We start from the raw sequence: 19,795 nt of genomic DNA, 5'->3' as shown, positions 1-19,795 counted from the left end.
TCATGTCTTTAATTATGCACTTCATATGCACTCTATTAACACATTATACACACTATTAATATTTATTTATTATATTTATATCTATACTATTATTTTCATTAATCTTGTTATTATTTTATTTTTATTTTTTTTATTTTTATTATTATTTTTATTTATTTTTTTCATATTCATTTTTATTTATATTTATTATTTTTCCTCTTCCCTTTTTTCTCCTAATTTTAATTAATGATGTTTTCTCTTGGCACTTCATTCTTTATTTATACTTATATTTATATATTTCTACTTTAATAAGCCTTGTTTTGTTAAATCCATTATGGATAGGCATTAGATGCAATTCTGTAGGCTTGGATCATATTAAATCGGCACTTGAATAGTTACCTCAGTGTTGCAGTCTGGTCGCACATGCATGATAGACAGTGCCTCCGCCCCTTCCTTACACGGACCACGTGACTCCTGGCACGCGGGTTGCATAGCAACCTGATGCCTGCGTGTCACCGACCGTGAACGGAAGTGAGGCAATAGGAAGCGGTCATCGCACATGCGCGCCACAACCAACTGCATTTCCTAACGAACAGCTGTACATGATTATTGACAGGCAGCATCCCTATATATAGCACATAACACAGAGTACTCACTGCGCTCCTTGAAGAAGGTAACGAAACGCGCGTCGGAGCGTTCAGGCTTGCCCTCACGTGCTCATCCCTAGCAGTCCTGTTCCAGGTAAATTTATTATTATAATCAAAAGATTCTTTTTGGAAGTGGGGATTATTGGTATGGAGTACTGTTCTGTCTAACTCTCTTTAGTGACATCCTTAACCCACTTCTTGTCATTCGTTTATACATGCTTATGCATAGTTAGCAAAATATACAAAATAAGCTTATAAAAAAATATACAAAAGCATATATATATATTTGCATTACTTTTTGCCTGGGTATAAAATATAATTGTCTATATCTATATATGATTGGCTATTTTGGATGGAGCATTAAGGGGGCTGTACCCCTGTTTGTTTGAAGTACGGGTATTTATTTATTTATTTTTTAATTTTTGAATAAAGATTAATGATTTTATATTACCCTCAATACTCTCTCTTTATTTGTGTGGATAAGTTAGTGCCTGCAGTAACAAATCACAGTGGATAATATACTATAGTATGCAATCCTAAACCAAAAAATGACATTATTATGATAGTAACTGATGCGTGCACAATTGGCATACTAAGACAGTGGAGTATATTAGTGCCTATAGTATAAGCGCTAGTGGGTAATATAACATACAGCGCCCCTATACAGGTTACTTACAGTACATGATATGATGTCAGTAAAGCCTGGTTTATCCCATGGCCCTTTCATATGAGACGAGACCTTTGTAGCACCTTTTTGTTCAATTGGGTATTCATAAAGATGCCAACAGATAGCTATTGGCTTGAAGGTTCATTTGCTCATGTGTTTACATCAGGGAGAGTGGAGCAAACTACTGCCAGACGCCTACCTCCAGGGAGAACAAAAGGATCAGGCTTTGAAAATCAACAAGCCAGATCTTTCATTACTCCAATATCATCGGTTGGGGGAGAGTCAGGAGGTCACCATACACATTAAGTGGTCAGCTGCTTGGACTGAAATTGTCAGGCTTGGCTGACTTTTCACTAATATGTATTGAGGCTTTAAGTCTCTAAATTTAAAGTGTAGTGGTAGATGAGACAAGTTCTGTAGTTGAGCTTAGAAGGAACTTGCTGTAGAATATCATAGTTAGGAAGGAGTTTTACCATCTGTACAGTGCCACAGACTCGCTTACATGATTGAAGGATGAAAAAGTAACATTTATCTTTGGGGATAATTGGATAATAAGCACGGTTTCTCAAAAACCTCCTGGGTGAAAACAGACCAGAAATGGAGTGAGTTATATTCGAAGAACAGAAAAGGAGACAATAGTAACTGGAAAGCAGATGTAATAGAATCTTTTTTTAGGTAAACCTGTATGGTTGTATAATGAATTGTTGAGGGAAAGATTACTGTAAAGGGCAAGAGGTTAAACAGATTGATTTAACAAAGTGACAGCTCTTCTTGAACATATACAGTAGTTTACATTTTTTTAAGGTCCTGACCTGAAACATTGTATTATGGGTAATTTGATCCAAAGAAATTTTTAACTTTTGATCAACATTAAAGGAAGGAATGCATACAAAAATAAGTTCAAGGCAAAGGGATTGAGACATACCCTATTCAAAATCACATATTTCCATACTGTCCATACACATTCATGGCACCCATAATAATGAGACTGACACATCATGTACATGGGCTTCCAAAATCTGAATCCTCTACTGTCAAATAAAAATGAGTGGTGGATTTTGCCCATTTTCGTTTCAGAATAGGCTATGCATGTTAACTGTAGGGAAACTCACTGTAGGGAACATTTGATATTAATTTTCAGGATCCTGCCTAAAAAAGTGCTAAAAAGAACACCAAGAAGAATAAACATATGCTTAGCAATGTAAAAATAGCTTGCTTTGCATATGTTCCATCTTTTTGAGCTTTAAGCTTGTAAAACCTCAAAGCAGTTAAAAGAAATGACCTGTCCATTCTACTGGTGGCTTCTTCTTGGAAGCCATTCACTATTAATGCATACAATTAAAAAGATAAAGAATAGACCCCTCGAAGTTAGTAAGAAACAGATGCTTTAGGAAAAACACTGCCGGTATTTTGTTGAAGTGTTTTTTACAGGTCAGACGATATTTAAGACTAATATCGAAACGCGTAAGTCGTAACTCTTATAGTGCACTAATGCCAACATATGGTGGAGTATCATGTTTTAAAGGCTAATTAAAAGCTAAGTTTTACTAACTTTTTAGCAGTCCCCGCTGGATCATTTTGTATTTTTTCCTAGTCCTCAGCCCAGCTGCTCTGACTGTATCCGTGCAGGACTACATACACTCCACACCCCTTAAGGTGAGCGGACTTGTTTCTATTTTTTTCCCCTTGCTTTACAAATGTATACCTTTATATATGATTTATAAGATTATTATTTATATGTAGTGATGAGTGAGCGTGCTCGGTTAACCCCTTCGCCAAGCACGCTCAGGTGCTTTCCGAGTTTCTTCGGCGTGCTCGTATACTAAGTTCGAGTCCCTGCTTCTGCATGATTTATGACTGTTAGTCAGCCTCAACACATGCAGAGATTACCTGTTTTTTAGGGAATCCTAACATGTGTTGAGGCTGACTAACAGTTCATAAATCATGCCAATGCAGGGACTCGAACTTAATATACGAGCACGCCAAAGATCAGAAAGCACCCGAGCATGCTCGGCGAAAGAGTTAAATGAGCACGCTCGCTCATCACTATCTATATCTCTTTTCATATTTTCTACAATGATGTGTATACTTTGATATTAATGGATCAATTTATGGTACAGTGTGGGCACCCCTTTTGTCCGCCATTTTGAATGAGGGCATGTAGTAATTTATACTTTTTCGTTATTTTGTACTGAATAAAGTATAAACAGATTTCTTGGAGGATCAGCCTCTACTTTCTGTATCTTTTCTTTATATTTCCTAAGACAGAGAAGAATGGAATGGACAATCACAGATGTAAAGAGACTTTATGGATGTTGGCATTATTTTTAGTCCAGTAGAAATTAATTGGATTCATAATGATCTGTTTTATTGCTGAACAAATACAAATATGAATGTAATAAATGTGACAAACAATCTTTACTTAATATGTGGTATTGTTTATTACTCACAGTTATAATCAGATGATACCATTTCTATTGCTACATCATGTCAATTTTAATTAGAAAATCAAATCTACTTGATTAGCTGCTCTAATACCAATCAGTGTAAATTAGTCAGTCCTAAGGTGTTTAATTTACGCCCAAAACACAGGTTTTTTCAGCATCATTTCCTTACAAGACAGACATGGATAGAATCATTGTCGTATATCTTTATTTTGTGGCTATTAAGCCGGTGCAACTTGATTGGGTTTAGGAGCAGTTTGGCTTTCCACCGGTCCAGCCATAGATATGGTTTCTTCTTCTGGGGTAGAAAGGTCAATATGACCACAGGTCAATAATTCTACAGCACAACTGCGAAACTGAAAGAAAAGCAATGTTATACATGTTTTATGAAACTTATTTTTTTTTTTTTATGAAAATGTATTTTTTAGGACACATTAACCAAATTTTGTAATGCTCTTTTACTAGTTGAGTCACTCATGCTGTGAGAATCATGACTGGAACAGAGATGAGGATCATGGGGAAAGTGCAGCTTATAAGCAAATTACTTCTGGATATTGAAAACTGTGATCTGTATTTAGCCAAAGAAATAGAAGCTAGCTAGAAACTTTATAATGTGATGGAAGGGAAGCTGTGGGCATTTTTGCTGGGATTTTTCCTGCTTTACCTGCAAAATAATGCTTGTTGCAGAAGTAACTCAATAGCTTATGATTGTAGTCATGGAAAGGGTAGTCTCACACATGAATTGATGTTGAGATTTCTGCATGGGCTTTTAAAAACCCCTTTTTTATGTATAGAACACTGACATAATGTTTTGCAACTTATCTGCCTTCTTTGAACATACTTAAAGGGGTTGTTCATTCTTGTTGTTTATGTCTGCAGTAACTCCTGTGACAAAGTCACTGGCAAAGTACTGGAGGGGAGATATGTAGCACTGAGATTGTTAGCTCCAGTAATATAGACATAGGAAAAATGTTCCAGCACAGGAAGTGATGAGAGGGGTTAATCAGCCATGTTTAGTGCTAGGGTGATTAAACACCTGTAGAGAGGGAGGAGGTCAGAGGATAAAATCTCAGCCTTTTAGATCATTTGTGTGTGAGGAAGCATGGAGGTGAAAGCTCTGATTTGTTTTGTCATGTGAAGGAAAGCTAAATCTTGGGTTGTTTTTTCCTGAATCGCATGGTTACTCATAGCAACAAGGACTGAGCCATACATTATGTTTTGTTTTTCCTGTTAGGCCGGGAAGGCCATGTTTGTTTTGCCAACATTGTCTTGGTTTATGCAGTACTCTTAATAAACCATTAGAAGATTTAAACAGACAGTGTTCCTGTGCCTACCTCTATGCGCAGCCGAGTGAACCGATCTACCACACTCAATATGACTGCCGATTTTTGAATCCTCACAATGCGCACAGTGCTGGTGCCGGGAATCAGCACTATTGTGGCTGCAAAAATGTAATTTGCATACTTCCAGACTCTTTCTGACTAAACATTTCCAGCCTTGCTCTATTCACTTGGCACTTGACTGCTAGTATGCAAATCACATTCTTGTGGTCACATGCCCACCCAACCCCCAGCATCGCCAGCAACAGAGAATCCTGACAATGTGCAGTGTGCGCCCTCTGAGGATTAACAAGTCTGAAGTCACATAGAGTGACTACAGACTTGAACCCTAAGCCTGGATTATTCCTTCCATGAGAACCTGTCATGTCTTCTGAAATGTTTATTTTAGTACATTTTTGTGTACGTTCCTCATGAAATAACATTTCTGATGTTTTTTTTTTCTCTCTTATGCTGGTTTTCTAGTTTTCCATTTAGAAATGTTATTATAAATTGACAATCGGGTGTACATGTTGGGGGTGTGTTCCTTCATAGTCAAATACTGTCCAATTAGTGCTGACTATATCAGACTAAGTCGAGACACATCACTTGGACCATTTGGACAAGAGGAATGGTGACACCCAGTTGTCAATTTATTTATACAATTTTAGACAGAATAACAGAGGAAAAACAAAATGCGGAGTTCTGACATACAATGCTTCAGAATTGTTTCGATCAGGGGAAATTCAACTATTTAATAACAAACAGAAATGGTAATTTTTTTCCCTTTAAAAGCACTCCTATGAATATATTTTTTCTTTAAATGTGTGCATATGTGTACAGTGTGTAGTGTGAGTGTTTTACTATACTCACCTAACGCCGCTCTCTCCGGTATCCAGTGCCGTTCTTCTCCTCTTCTCAGTGACTCTACCGCAATTGCGATTAGCCAGTTCATTCTACTCTATGCGTGTGCCGGAAGTCATTTTTACAATGAAAGCCTACAGTATATAGCCTCATTCTGACACTCTATAGGCATATATTGTAAAAGTCACTTCTGGGTCACATAGAGTGCAGTGTGATCCAGAGAAACAGTGCTAGATCCCGGAGAGAGCGGCAGTAAGTGAGTATATTAATACACTCACACTACATTACATTCATACACACACACATTTAATGAGTGCTTCTTTAACCCCTTTCTGACATTTGATACACTGATCCATCCTATGCTGGGTCCCATGATGTTTCTGTGAAGGTTAGTCTGTGGCTGGCCTTCATAGGAGATCATAATTTTTACTGTTCAGTGCAATATTATAATGCTGTAAAATTGCAGTATATAGTACAAGTGGTCAGTTGATTCCAGGTTTAAGTCTCCTAAGGCAAACTAAAAATAAAGTAAAAACAGAAAAAAGTTTCTAAAAATGTGGAAAATATGAAAATGTAAATCACTTCCTTTTATCCCCTTTAAAAATAAAGGAATAAAAATAATGTAGAGATTAAACTTATTTGGTATCGCTGCATCGGTAAAAGTATAATCTATTACAATAAACAATTAATTCAACCAATCAGTAAATGGAGAAAAGAAAAATCAAAGCGCCAGATATGCATTTTTTTTTAAGTCTCAGGAACGCAAGAAAAAAAAACTATACAAGTTTGGTATCTTTATAATTGTACTTCCCTGGAGAATCATATTGCCTGGTCATTTTTACAATACAATGAAAGGCATAAAAATAAGACTGCATAAACAATTGTTGAATTGTGTATTTATTCCAACAGTTAGACTTCACTGCACTGAAATTTCCTCTTTTCCAGTTCGTTAAATGGTAAAATGGTGTCAGTCAAAACTACAACTGGTCCGGCAAAAAAAGCAAGCCCTTAGGGTACAGGCCTATGATCAGTATTTGAAGCGTTTTGGATGCAGCTCACTTGCGCAGTGTCCAAAAAGCTGCGTTCTACATTAGAAACACAGTGGGATTTATAGAAATGCCATTCCCACTGTGCTTCTATTTGACAGCGCGTAAACTCCGCGGCATGTTAATTTCCCCAGTAGAATGTATTGGGTGTGGTAACTCCGCATGTGTTGAATGAACACATGCGGATTTACCTGCGTGATCGGATGCAGCGCTTTGGACGCAGTGAAAATACGCTGCGTCCAAAGTGCTTATATGATTATGCCAATGGAAAAATAAGAAAGTTATAATTCTTAGAAGAAGGACAGGAAAAAACAAAAGCTCAAAAATGGAAAGACATCCTATTATTAATGTGTTGACTTGCCTATGTTAATTAGTCTGAGCATAGAATATATTCACATTTGTAATATATGATGTAAAGCAATTTGGTCCAAGAGAGTGGGTTATCCACCACATTCTTTGTTCGTGAACATGTTGGGTACAAACGATACATTAGCTCCTTTAGACTAAATTGCTATATGTTGCAAAAAGAGATAATATGAATTCACCAGCATTCATCCATGATCATGCTGCAGATTTAACTCTATTACAATGTATGTAACTCATTTTCAGACACAGAACTTTTACATTCTGCTGCACATCAAAAAACACACTCAATTTCTACCATCCAGACATCAATCTAAATATATTTTTTTCTTTTTAAAAAAACCCCTAAAGATAATCCTAGTGAGAGCTCTAAATCTTCAGAATCCAGTGTTACGTTGGAGTTATATATGCCCTACATAATCATATCTTTATTTATTTACCTGTCTGTTTAGAAAGAGGTAGATGATTGGATTATAGACAGGACTTGTCTTAGCAAAATATGTTGGTAGAGTTGCAGCAAGAGGAGCAATGTAGAGTGTAGGTTTAATGATGACAATAAGGGCAAACACTGTATATGGCAGCCAACAAACTAGGAACGCAATCACCATGAAAAGCACCATCACTACTACTCTTAGCTCTTCTTCTGGGTTTGCCTTTCCCCCTTGATCTTCTATTTTTCTGTTCAGCTAAGAAAAAAAGAAACACAATAAAAACGATAGTTACAAATGTTTTTTGTGGCTCAATGCTCAGATCTAAACGTGCAAATCACATTTCTATTTGTTCAGTTGCATACAAATACACGTGTATATCACGTCAGAACTAGTGTTGAGCGAGTATGTTCTGTTAACCCTTTCGCCGAGTACGCTCGGGCCGATCACCGAGTATTTATAACTGCTCAGTGATAAGGTTAAATCGCTCCCGTGTGCATGATTTGCAACTGTTTGACAGCTTTATTACATGTGAGGAATGTCTATTTCTTGCACATTCCTCACATGTAATAAAGCTGTCAAACAGTTGCAAATCATGCACACGGGAGCGATTTAACCTTATCACCGAGCAGCTATAAATACTCGGAGCTCGGCCCGAGCATACTCGGACAGAACATACTCGCTCAACACTAGTCAGAACCTGTCTGGTCTACTATAGTTTGCTTTTTTAGTATATAATTTCCTTCTATTTTTGACATGTAGTGATATCTCCTTGTATAAAAAGAAGGTTCTAAGCAGCTTCAGAGTGTATTACTCCAATGGTGCACCTAGCCTTTCTACTGCCAGTGGCAAAATGTAAAATGGTGCCCTCCCACCCCATGTTGAAGATTTCCATTGGGGAAAATGTTCATGTTGGAATCCCATTCCAAAAAAGTGAATTGGATTCACATATATCCTGTTTACATATTGTGGAAAGCATGTTCTGTATGTCGAAGAATTTTGCTGGCCTTAGATTTCACACTTTTCAATGCAAAATGAAAAAAGGGTCAAATTTAGGCAAATTGTCATGGACAGACCCACAGGTAACACAATTCAGATTTTGTCCAAATTCTGATTTTTGGGATTTGTCCTAAGCAGAAACTAACGCTGTATGTAATACCGTCCATATTCAAAATTAAACATAGGTACCAACAATATCCTAAAATAAATATAGAACCCAGTAATAAATACAAACCCCTAAACCCAAAATAATCAGACCCCAAAGTACCCAAGTGCTCAAATAAATACAGACCCTGGAAAAGAGCCTGTAATAAATGCAGACCCAAAACCAATCCCTTAAACATATACAAATCTCAGAAAAAAAAACAAACCTAAGAGGAATGATAGACATAAGAACTGACCCCCAGGATAAATATTTACCACAGGCCACAACATTTATGCAGATTCTAGACCGGACACTAGAATAAATGCAAACCCTAGACCAGACCCTAGAATAAATACACACCCCCAGACCAAATCCAGGAATACAAACTCCAGGCCAGACCACCTAAACTAACACAAACCCCAGATCCAATCCCTGAACTGATACAGACCACAGGTTAAGCCTAGGAATACATAAAGATCCCAGACCAAACATCAGAATAGTGTAAAGTGTAAACTGATGGATTTGCAGGGCACCAGTACGCCTTGTTAAAATCCCTGAGCTCCCCTGATTCTGTAGTTCTCCATTTTGCGCTGTGTCACTCCATTGACTCTTGTTCCTTTTGGAGCACAGTATGTGAAATCTCTGCTTGCAGTCCAACTGGGCGTTTCTTCAGTGACTTTTCTTGGAGCCTGCACTTTCACACCTCCCTCCCAGATGATGCCAATTGCAGCTGATGTAACAGGCTCAGATGCTGTCCCGCTGTGACTGACAGCGTGTGGGAGGGAAGGGTGAAAGCACAGGCCCCTAGAAAAGACTGAAGAAATGGCCAGTTGGACTGCAAACAGAGATTTCACATACTGCACTGTAAAAATAACAAATGTGAATATCTCAGCAATCAAGTGATGCAGCACAAAATAGAAAAGAAGAGCTGAATCAGGGGAGCTCAGGGATTTTACAATGTATTTAACTCAATATTTTTGTCCACGTGACAGATACTCTTTAAAATTATGTTACTACCCGAAATATATTCTTTTGTTGCATTGTATTATGTATTAATGTATATGTGTATTGGCATCAGTATTTGCGTCTAAATAACAAAATTAAGAAGCTGTTTTTTAGACAAATGCTCGTCTATAATATTTTGTAAAGAATTTGAAACACGTATAAAAATGGGCCATTGAAACAGTTTTGCCATATATTAAAATATACCTTATGTAATGAGAGCAGTATACTTCCATATGAAAATCCAATTATTGTTACAGGAATAATGAAGCATGTCAGAAAGTAGCCAATCAGGTAGGTGTAGTTGCTCCAAGACCTTTCTTCCCAGCCAATTGAGCAAGACATCTGAACTCCTTCAGGTCCATATGAACTCCAACCAAATAAAGGTGCGATAGCCCAAACAAGGCAGAAGAGCCAAATAAATGCCAGGCCTTGGTAACCCCTCCGATTGCTGAGTTTCAATGCTCCCACTGGCTCACAGACCACATTGTACCTCTCATATGCTAGCATCGTCAGGGACCAGAGAGACACAATTCCTGTAACATAATGTCAGTGTTGAAAGAAAGACAACAGTTATAATCTTGTTAACAACAAATTTAAAGTACAGATTATTTAGGAACCAGAATGTTCAGTTTAATCGCCACTAGAGGGAGCATTTGCACAACTGAATTTTAAAATACTAATACTTATTCCTTGTAAAGAGACAGTCTTGCTAGGATATGGCATTATTTTATGATCAGTGAGATTACGGTGACATCAACCAAAGCTGAGAATGAAAAAGCAACAGTGATAGTTTTACCAGTGACTGTTTTTCTTGCAAAGACATGTTCTGCATTTCCCAACACATCAGATGGCTGGGCACCTGTATGAAGTGAAAAACAGTGAAGGGGACAGAGCCCTGCATCAGCGATGTGGAGTCTTCATTTCCAGGATTAAAGTGGGGTGGTGTGGAGGTCGGAATCCCACTGATTATAAAGTGTTTGCATATCCTAGCAATATTTCCTGATTTTAGAAAATGGAAATACCCCTTTAAATTAAAAAATCATTAAATAATTTGTGTCTTTACTTGGAAAAGGATTCTAATTGCAAATACATATAATTATTACTATATTTAACAGTTACCTATTTGTTTTTTTAAATTATCCAGCTAGTGCTGATAAGTGCCTGGCAGTACACTAATTTGTAACAACTAGTGCTATTCTCTCTGAGACGCTGAGCCACAGTGCTGTACTTGACAAGCACAACAAAAAAAGTATCAAAGTAATTCAATTGGGGATGATATTGATTACTTTTGGTGGATAAAATCTGTCCTGGTCATGATATAGACACACAGGTGCCTTGCCGTTATAACAGGTGTATTGTAAATGTAGGAACGGGTGTCCTTACTGATTGACAGCCAGCAGAGATCTTGAAAACCATGAAGAAGTGATAAAGAAAGTACTTAGATAGTCACCACCTTATACAGGAGTCGTTATAAAGTGATTGAATATTGCTAGGATATGACACTTCTTCATGCACCTGTGTGATCATCACCTGACAAGGACAACAACAAAGATCCCGATTGAGTGATGGCAAGAAAAAATCTTGAAAACTATGAGGAATTTATGCAGAAAGTGTTTTGAAAAATTCCACTTTTCGCAAGAAACAATCTTGATTCGCTAAACTAGAAAATCCTATTTAAGATTGTACAATAAAGTATTCTCTTTTTAATATACTTTGAACATAATTTGTTTCAATTCCTTGCAATTTTAATGATAAATATCTGCTGGAGGTGAATGAAAACGAATCCAGTGGCTGAAAGCCTGTACAGGTCTAGTGCTGCGGCAAAGGCATGATACCACTAAATTATGACGAACTGTGGCGTCCCTTACACCAGAAATCTTACCTAACAATGTTAGGTTCACATGTCCAGTAATCATCCGTTAGAATGGATCCAGCAGCAATCCATTAATGAAAAAGTTGATCAGACGCAAAAAAAAACTGATCTTTTTTTAACATTGAAATCGATTGAAAACGGATCTGTTAAATGATCATCAGTTTTTCTCCTAATTGAAAAGGATCTGTTTTTTTGCTTACTGGAGGTGGAAAAAAAAATATATAACATATACAACTGGACACGTAAACTTTCAAGTAATCATCTATTTGAAACTGATTCAGTAAACAGAAAAAGGATCTTTTTCAAATGGGAGAACAACAGATGGCTAGTTAACATCAGTTTTCCGTAGACTTCAATGTAAAAAAATGGATCCAGTTGAAATCAGTTTTTTTTTCAAGAGGACTAAAAAGTTGAGTCTGCACAACTTTTTTTGTGAACGGATTGCTGCTGAATGAATCCATCCTAACTGATGATTAGAGATGAGCGGTGTTCGACTAGAACTGTTCGCCAATCTCAAATTCGAGCTGTTTTGGGCGGTGTTCCAGTTGTTCGACGAACCCGAACGATTTGCAAAAAATTCGGCTGTTCGAGGTTATGTTCGATAACTGTTCGTGCACCAAAAGCGTGTCCTGCATGTCTGGCGCTATTTAGAGCACCAATCATGCAGGGATTGTCTGCCACTCACTGTAATGCCACAGCCATGGTGGTTGTGGCATTACAGTGATTGCCCAAATCGATGGGAACAGTGCCAACAGTGAAACATGAAAAGCCGGCAATTCAGCAGCGGCATACACCGGTACCCGACAATTTAGAACCGAAAGAATAGAGCTTCACACATAGATTAGATAGATATAAACATGTCAGCCACATATATACGAAGTACAGTGAAAGTGCTGCTTACTGTACTTGTCATTTAGCGTAAAGGATTTATCAAAAAAAATAATAGTGTTTTCATGCACCGTCTCTTTAAAAAAGCCGGCCGGCAATTCAGCAGCGGTACCCGACAATTTATAACAGACAGAATAGAGCATCATACATAGATTAGATAGATAGAAACATGTCAGCCACATATATACGAAGTACAGTGACAGTGTTGCTTACTGTACTTGTCATTTAGCGTAAAGGATTTATCAAAAAAAATAATAGTGTTTTCATGCACCGTCTCTTTAAAAAAGCCGGCCGGCAATTCAGCATCTGTACCCGACAATTTATAACAGACAGAATAGAGCTTCACACATAGATTAGATAGATATAAACATGTCAGCCACATATATACGAAGTACAGTGATAGTGTTGCTTACTGTACTTGTCATTTAGCGTAAAGGATTTATCAAAAAAAATAATAGTGTTTTCATGCACCGTCTCTTTAAAAAAGCCGGCCGGCAATTTAGCATCTGTACCCGACAATTTATAACAGACAGAATAGAGCTTCACACATAGATTAGATAGATAGAAACATGTCAGTCACATATATATGAAGTACAGTGATAGTGTTGGTTACTGTACTTGTCATTTAGTATTAAAATAAAGGATTTATTATTAAAAGAATTGGCGTGGGGTTCCCCTTAATTTTAGGCTCTAGCGGAGGTTAAGCAAACGGCTGGGGCAGATGTTTGAAGCCTGGGAAGGGGGTAATACCCACGGAGCTTCCCAGGCTACTAATATCAGCCCCCAGCTGAATACATAGCCTTTACTAGCTATTAAAATGGGGGACCCCCCCAAAAAAATGACGTGGGGTCCCCCCTAATTTAATAGCTAGCAAAGGCTAGGCAGACAGCTGGGGGCTGATATTAATAGCCCAGGAAGGGAGCCATGAATATTGGCCCCCTCCCAGGCTAGAAACACCAGCCGTCAGCCGCCCCAGAAATGGCGCATTCATAGGATGCGCCAATTCTGGCACTTAGCCTCGCTCTTCCACGCTGCCCTGGTGCGGTGGCAGGGGGTAATAGGGTTGGGGTTGATGTCAGCTTATAATGCCAGCTGACATCAAGCCCAGGTTAGTAATGGAGAGGCGTCTATAAGACACCCCCATTACTAACCCCATAGTCAAAGTTAAAAAAAACACAAACACCCAGAATAAAGTCCTTTAATTGAAATAAAGACACAATCCTTTATTGTTCTAAATTAAACCATACTTACCGTCACGCCCATTCCAGCTGAAGCCAACGATCTCCTGCAATAAAAGAAAAATAATAAAGCAACCTCATCCTTACCTTTCCATGGTTCCCACGACAGCTTCAGCTCTGCTACATCGAGATGACAGGCTGGACCGCAGCAGAACGCTGCCATCCAGCCTCTCATCCCGCAGACACTGAGAAGCGCAGGCTTACTTGCGCTGCTCAGCGTCTCTCTGTGACGACATCCAGATGAGCCGAGTTCATGTCCAATGAACTCGGCTCACCTCATGCACGTCACTGACAGCGTGGGAAAATTCTCCTGCACTCAGCGCTTCAGCGTGAGAATTCTCCCGCTGAAGCGCTGAGTGCAGGAGAATTTTCCCACGCTGTCAGTGACGTGCATAAGGTGAGCTCATGTCCAATGAACTCAGCTCACCTCCTGCACGTCACTGACAGCGTGGGAGAATTCTCCTGCACTCAGCGCTTCAGTGTGAGAATTCTCCCACGCTGAAGCGGTGAGTGCAGGAGAATTTTCCCACGCTGTCAGTGACGTGCATGAGGTGAGCCGAGTTCATTGGACATTAACTCGGCTCATCTGGATGCCCTCACAGAGAGACACTGTGGAGCGCAAGCAAGCCTGCGCTTCTCAGTGTCTGCGGGATGACAGGCAGGATGGCAGCGTTCTGCTGCGGTCCAGCCTGTCATCTCGATGTAGCAGAGCTGAAGCTGTCATGGGAACCATGGAAAGGTAAGGATGATGTTGCTTTATTATTTTTCTTTTATTTCAGGAGATCGTTGGCTTCAGCTGGAATGGGCGTGATGGTAAGTATGGTTTAATTTAGAACAATAAAGAATTGTGTGTTTATTTCAATTAAAGGACTTTTTTCTGGGTGTTGTGTTTTTTTTAAATACTTTACTGGAAATTCATGGTGGTCATGTCTAATATTGGCGTGACCCCATGAATTTCGGGCTTAGGGCCAGCTGATAATGCCAAGCTGGCCCTAACCCCTTTATTACCCAGTGAGCCACCGCATCAGGGCCCTGGATGAGTTGGGTACAGCGCCAGAAGATGGCGCTTCTATGAACGCGCCATTTTCCGGGGTGGCTGCGGACTGCAATTTGCAGCGGGGGTGGCCCAGAAAGCTTGGGCCTCCCTGCGCTGCGGATTCCAGCCCCCAGCTGCCTAGTTGTACCTGGCTGGACACAAAAACAGGGTGAAGCCCCACGTCAATTTTCTTTAAATTATTTCATGAAATAATTAAGAAAAAAAGGGCTTCCCTATATTGTTGTGTCCGGCCAGGTACAAATAGGCAGCTGGTGGTTGGGGGCAGCCCGTTCCTGTCTGCTGTACCTGGCTGGACACAAATATAGTGCGAAGCCCCACGTCAATTTTTTTTAAATTATTTCATGAATTTCCTGAAATAATTTAAAAAAATTGAAGTGGGGCTTCGCACTATATTTGTGTCCAGCCAGGTACAGCAGGCAGGAACGGGCTGCCCCCATCCACCAGCTGCCTATTTGTACCTGGCCGGACACAACAATATAGGGAAGCCCTTTTTTTCTTAATTATTTCATGAATTTCCTGAAATAATTTAAAAAAATTGAAGTGGGGCTTCGCACTATATTTGTGTCCAGCCAGGTACAGCAGGCAGGAACGGGCTGCCCCCATCCACCAGCTGCCTATTTGTACCTGGCCGGACACAACAATATAGGGAAGCCCTTTTTTTCTTAATTATTTCATGAATTTCATGAAATAATTAAAAAAAAAGTACGTGGGGCTTCGCCCTATTTTTGTGTCCAGCCAGGTACAACTAGGCAGCTGGGGGCTGGAATCTGCAGCGCAGGGAGGCCCAAGCTTTCTGGGCCCCCCCCCCGCTACAAATTGCAGTCCGCAGCCACCCCGGAAAATGGCGCGTTCATAGAAGCGCCATCTTCTGGCGCTGTACCCAACTCATCCAGGGCCCTGGTGCGGTGGCTCACTGGGTAATAAAGGGGTTAGGGCCAGCTTGGTATTATCAGCTGGCCCCAAGCCCAAAATTCATGGGGTCACGCCAGTATTAGACATGACCGCCATGAATTTCTAGTAAAGTATTTAAAAAAAACACAACACCCAGAATAAAGTCCTTTAATTGAAATAAAGACACAATTCTTTATTGTTCTAAATTAAACCATACTTACCATCACACCCATTCCAGCTGAAGCCAACGATCTCCTGCAATAAAAGAAAAATAATAAACCAACCTCATCCTTACCTTTCCATGGTTCCCACGACAGCTTCAGCTCTGCTACATCGAGATGACTGGCTGGAGCGCAGCAGAACGCTGCCATCCAGCCTGTCATCCCGCAGACACTGAGAAGCGCAGGCATGCTTGCGCTCCTCACTGTCTCGCTGTGACGGCATCCAGATGAGCCGAGGTCATGTCCAATGAACTCGGCTCACCTCATGCACGTCACTGACAGCGTGGGAAAATTCTCACGCTGAAGTGCTGAGTGCAGGAGAATACTCCCACGCTGTCAGTGATGTGCATGAGGTGAGCTCATGTCCAATGAACTCAGCTCACCTCCTGCACGTCACTGACTGCGTGGGAAAATTCTCCTGCAATCAGCGCTTCAGCGTGAGAATTTTCCCACGCTGTCAGTGACGTGCATGAGGTGAGCCGAGTTCATTGGACATGAACTCGGCTCATCTGGATGTCGTCACAGAGAGACGCTGAGCAGCGCAAGCAAGCCTGCGCTTCTCAGTGTCTGCGGGATGACAGGCTGGATGGCAGCGTTCTGCTGCGGTCCAGCCTGTCATCTCGATGTAGCAGAGCTGAAGCTTTCGTGGGAACCATGGAAAGGTAAGGATGAGGTTGCTTTATTATTTTTCTTTTATTGCAGGAGATCGTTGGCTTCAGCTGGAATGGGCGTGATGGTAAGTATGGTTTAATTTAGAACAATAAAGGATTGTGTCTTTATTTCAATTAAAGGACTTTATTCTGGGTGTTTGTGTTTTTTTTAACTTTGACTATGGGGTTAGTAATGGGGGTGTCTTATAGACGCCTCTCCATTACTAACCTGGGCTTGATGTCAGCTGGCATTATAAGCTGACATCAACCCCAACCCTATTACCCCCTGCCACCGCACCAGGGCAGCGTGGAAGAGCGAGGCTAAGTGCCAGAATTGGCGCATCCTATGAATGCGCCATTTCTGGGGCGGCTGACGGCTGGTGTTTCTAGCCTGGGAGGGGGCCAATATTCATGGCTCCCTTCCTGGGCTATTAATATCAGCCCCCAGCTGTCTGCCTAGCCTTTGCTAGCTATTAAATTAGGGGGGACCCCACGTCATTTTTTTGGGGGGGTCCCCCATTTTAATAGCTAGTAAAGGCTATGTATTCAGCTGGAGGCTGATATTAGTAGCCTGGGAAGCTCCGTGGGTATTACCCCCTTCCCAGGCTTCAAACATCTGCCCCAGCCGTCTGCTTAACCTCCGCTAGAGCCTAAAATTAAGGGGAACCCCACGCCAATTTTTTTAATAATAAATCCTTTATTTTAATACTAAATGACAAGTACAGTAACCAACACTATCACTGTACTTCATATATATGTGACTGACATGTTTCTATCTATCTAATCTATGTGTGATGCTCTATCTTTCTGTTCTAAATTGTCGGGTACCGCTGCTGAATTGCCGGCCGGCTTTTTTAAAGAGACAGTGCATGAAAACACTATTATTTTTTTAAATAAATCCTTTACACTAAATGACAAGTACAGTAAGCAACACTATCACTGTACTTATTATATATGTGACTGACATGTTTCTATCTATCTAATCTATGTGTGAAGCTCTATTCTTTCTGTTCTAAATTGTCGGGTACAGATGCTGAATTGCCGGCCGGCTTTTTTAAAGAGACAGTGCATGAAAACACTAATATTTTTTTTAATAAATCCTTTACACTAAATGACAAGTGCAGTAACCAACACTGTCACTGTGCTTCTTATATGTGTGACTGACATGTTTCTATCTATCTAATCTATGTGTGATGCTCTATTCCTTCTTGTCTAAATTGTCGGGTACCGGTGTATGCCGCTGCTGAATTTGCCGGCCGGCTTTTTTAAAGAGAGTGTCTTCTGAGCAGTTTGTCAGCTTTTGGACACCTTTGCAGGTGTTTTCTATGTGTTTCTATGTGTTTTTGTTTGCCTGCCATTGGTTTTAACGGTGTTCGACGGTGTTCTAAGGTGTTCGACGAACAGTTCGACGAACAGTTCCTCGAACATCCCGGTGTTCGACGAACCGAACCGAACCCGAACACTACGGGGGTGGCTCAACACTACTGATGATTACTGGACATGTGACCATAGCCTAAGATCTCGGCCGTGGTGCATGGAGGTACACTCAGGATAAGCCATCAGTTTTAAATTTGTGGTGGTCTAATATCTAAAGCTCGTCAAAATCAGCTGTTTGGAGAGGCGGCAGCCTTTTTGCAAAGCATCGGCTGCAGGCTGTTTAGTACTTGCCAAAACAGTATTATTTTACTGGCTGTTTAGCATTGCTTCATTGAACAGCATCTATAAAAAAAAAGGCCGCAGGTGTTATAAATATTGGAGAGGCTATGGCGCTTGTATGAGCTCCGCAGTCGCTTCAAATGGCTGACCAGAGAGTGACCCCACAAATCTAATATTGATGGCTTAGCCATCAATTTTCAGAGGCTGGATTACCCCTTTAAGAAGTAGGATATTAGGTCTGTGCCTAGGTTTGAGCCTTCCAATGTAAAACAATAACGTTCTCTTTCAATGACAGGAAACAGAGATCTTGAAGAGCGATACACGAAGTACATATGAATAAGTGTTACTAGTGGATAATCATAAATCTAAAATCAGTAAAGAAAGTTAAATATTATTATAATTCCTAGTGATCGTGTTGTTTTTTTTCATTTCCGCTCAGTGAATTAACATGCCTAATATTCAATATATACTAAAAACATATGTATAAATTATAAGCACAGAATTATATATATATAAACAAACATTTTTGGAAACTTACCAAAATAGTTGACAGCAAATCCTTGGAAAACACAGAATTTTTCGCCCAGGTAAAAGTAGCCGTGGTAATTCGTGCTGACTACTATGGTGGTACCACATAGTGTCATTAACAAGTCCGAAAAGGATACATTTAGTATGAATATATTGATTGGGTTGCGGAGTTGTGGATATTTCAAAGTTACTAAAATCACCAACATATTATTAAAAATGGAAATACAGTGTTTAAAAACATGAGGAATGACAAAATGCCATATCCAGATCTGGGGAATACGGTGGGCTTAGCTGTGAAGTTTTCCATTAGATCAGCTTTGGTTATATTGGAATACATATTGGTCAATGATTTTTCTTACCGACTCCTATCATCTTAAGATGTTACAGCTTTTGGTCTCCCTGCTTCTTAGCTCTCATGATAAGACTGCTTTTAGGTTTATTGTGTCGTAAAGGATAAAATATTAAAGTAGCATCTGTCCCTTTCAGCTCTTCTTTATATGGACACTTGTATTAGGAAATTACCTAATCAGATTACATATTTGCTTCAGGATTGATTCATTTAATAACCGTACAGTATGTTACTCTTCATTTCAAGTTTGCTAAATCTATTACATGCAATGGTCCAGATTCATTAAGATCGGTATTTTGTACAGCAGTCTTAATGATGCTGAAGTAAGATGCGACTAGATCATTAAAAGGAACCTGTCATGTTCCCCAACTCTATAAACTGCAGATATGGGGTTAATCTGCAGGTTAATAATGTTCTAAAGCTGCCTGGCCGCACACTGACAGGCCGGCTGCCCAGAGGAAATGAACTTTGTTCCTCCATGCAGCCAAGAGCTTTCAGTCATAGGGGCGTGGCTAGTACAGCTTTAGTCACTGCTCAGTAC

At 39.9% G+C, this 19,795-nt stretch overlaps 1 pseudogene; it reads right to left on the bottom strand.

The window, feature by feature from the left end:
* Nucleotides 1–3,958: 3,958 nt before the first annotated feature.
* On the bottom strand, nucleotides 3,959–19,242 carry LOC141167235 (pinopsin-like; annotated as a pseudogene).
* Between the last annotated feature and the right edge of the window lie 553 nt (nucleotides 19,243–19,795).

Source organism: Phyllobates terribilis, unplaced genomic scaffold (genome assembly GCF_046119375.1).
Source record: "Phyllobates terribilis strain yellow unplaced genomic scaffold, ASM4611937v1 Scaffold_11__3_contigs__length_659146591, whole genome shotgun sequence".
Lineage (NCBI taxonomy): Eukaryota > Metazoa > Chordata > Amphibia > Anura > Dendrobatidae > Phyllobates > Phyllobates terribilis.
This window is presented reverse-complemented; position numbering and strand designations above follow the sequence as displayed.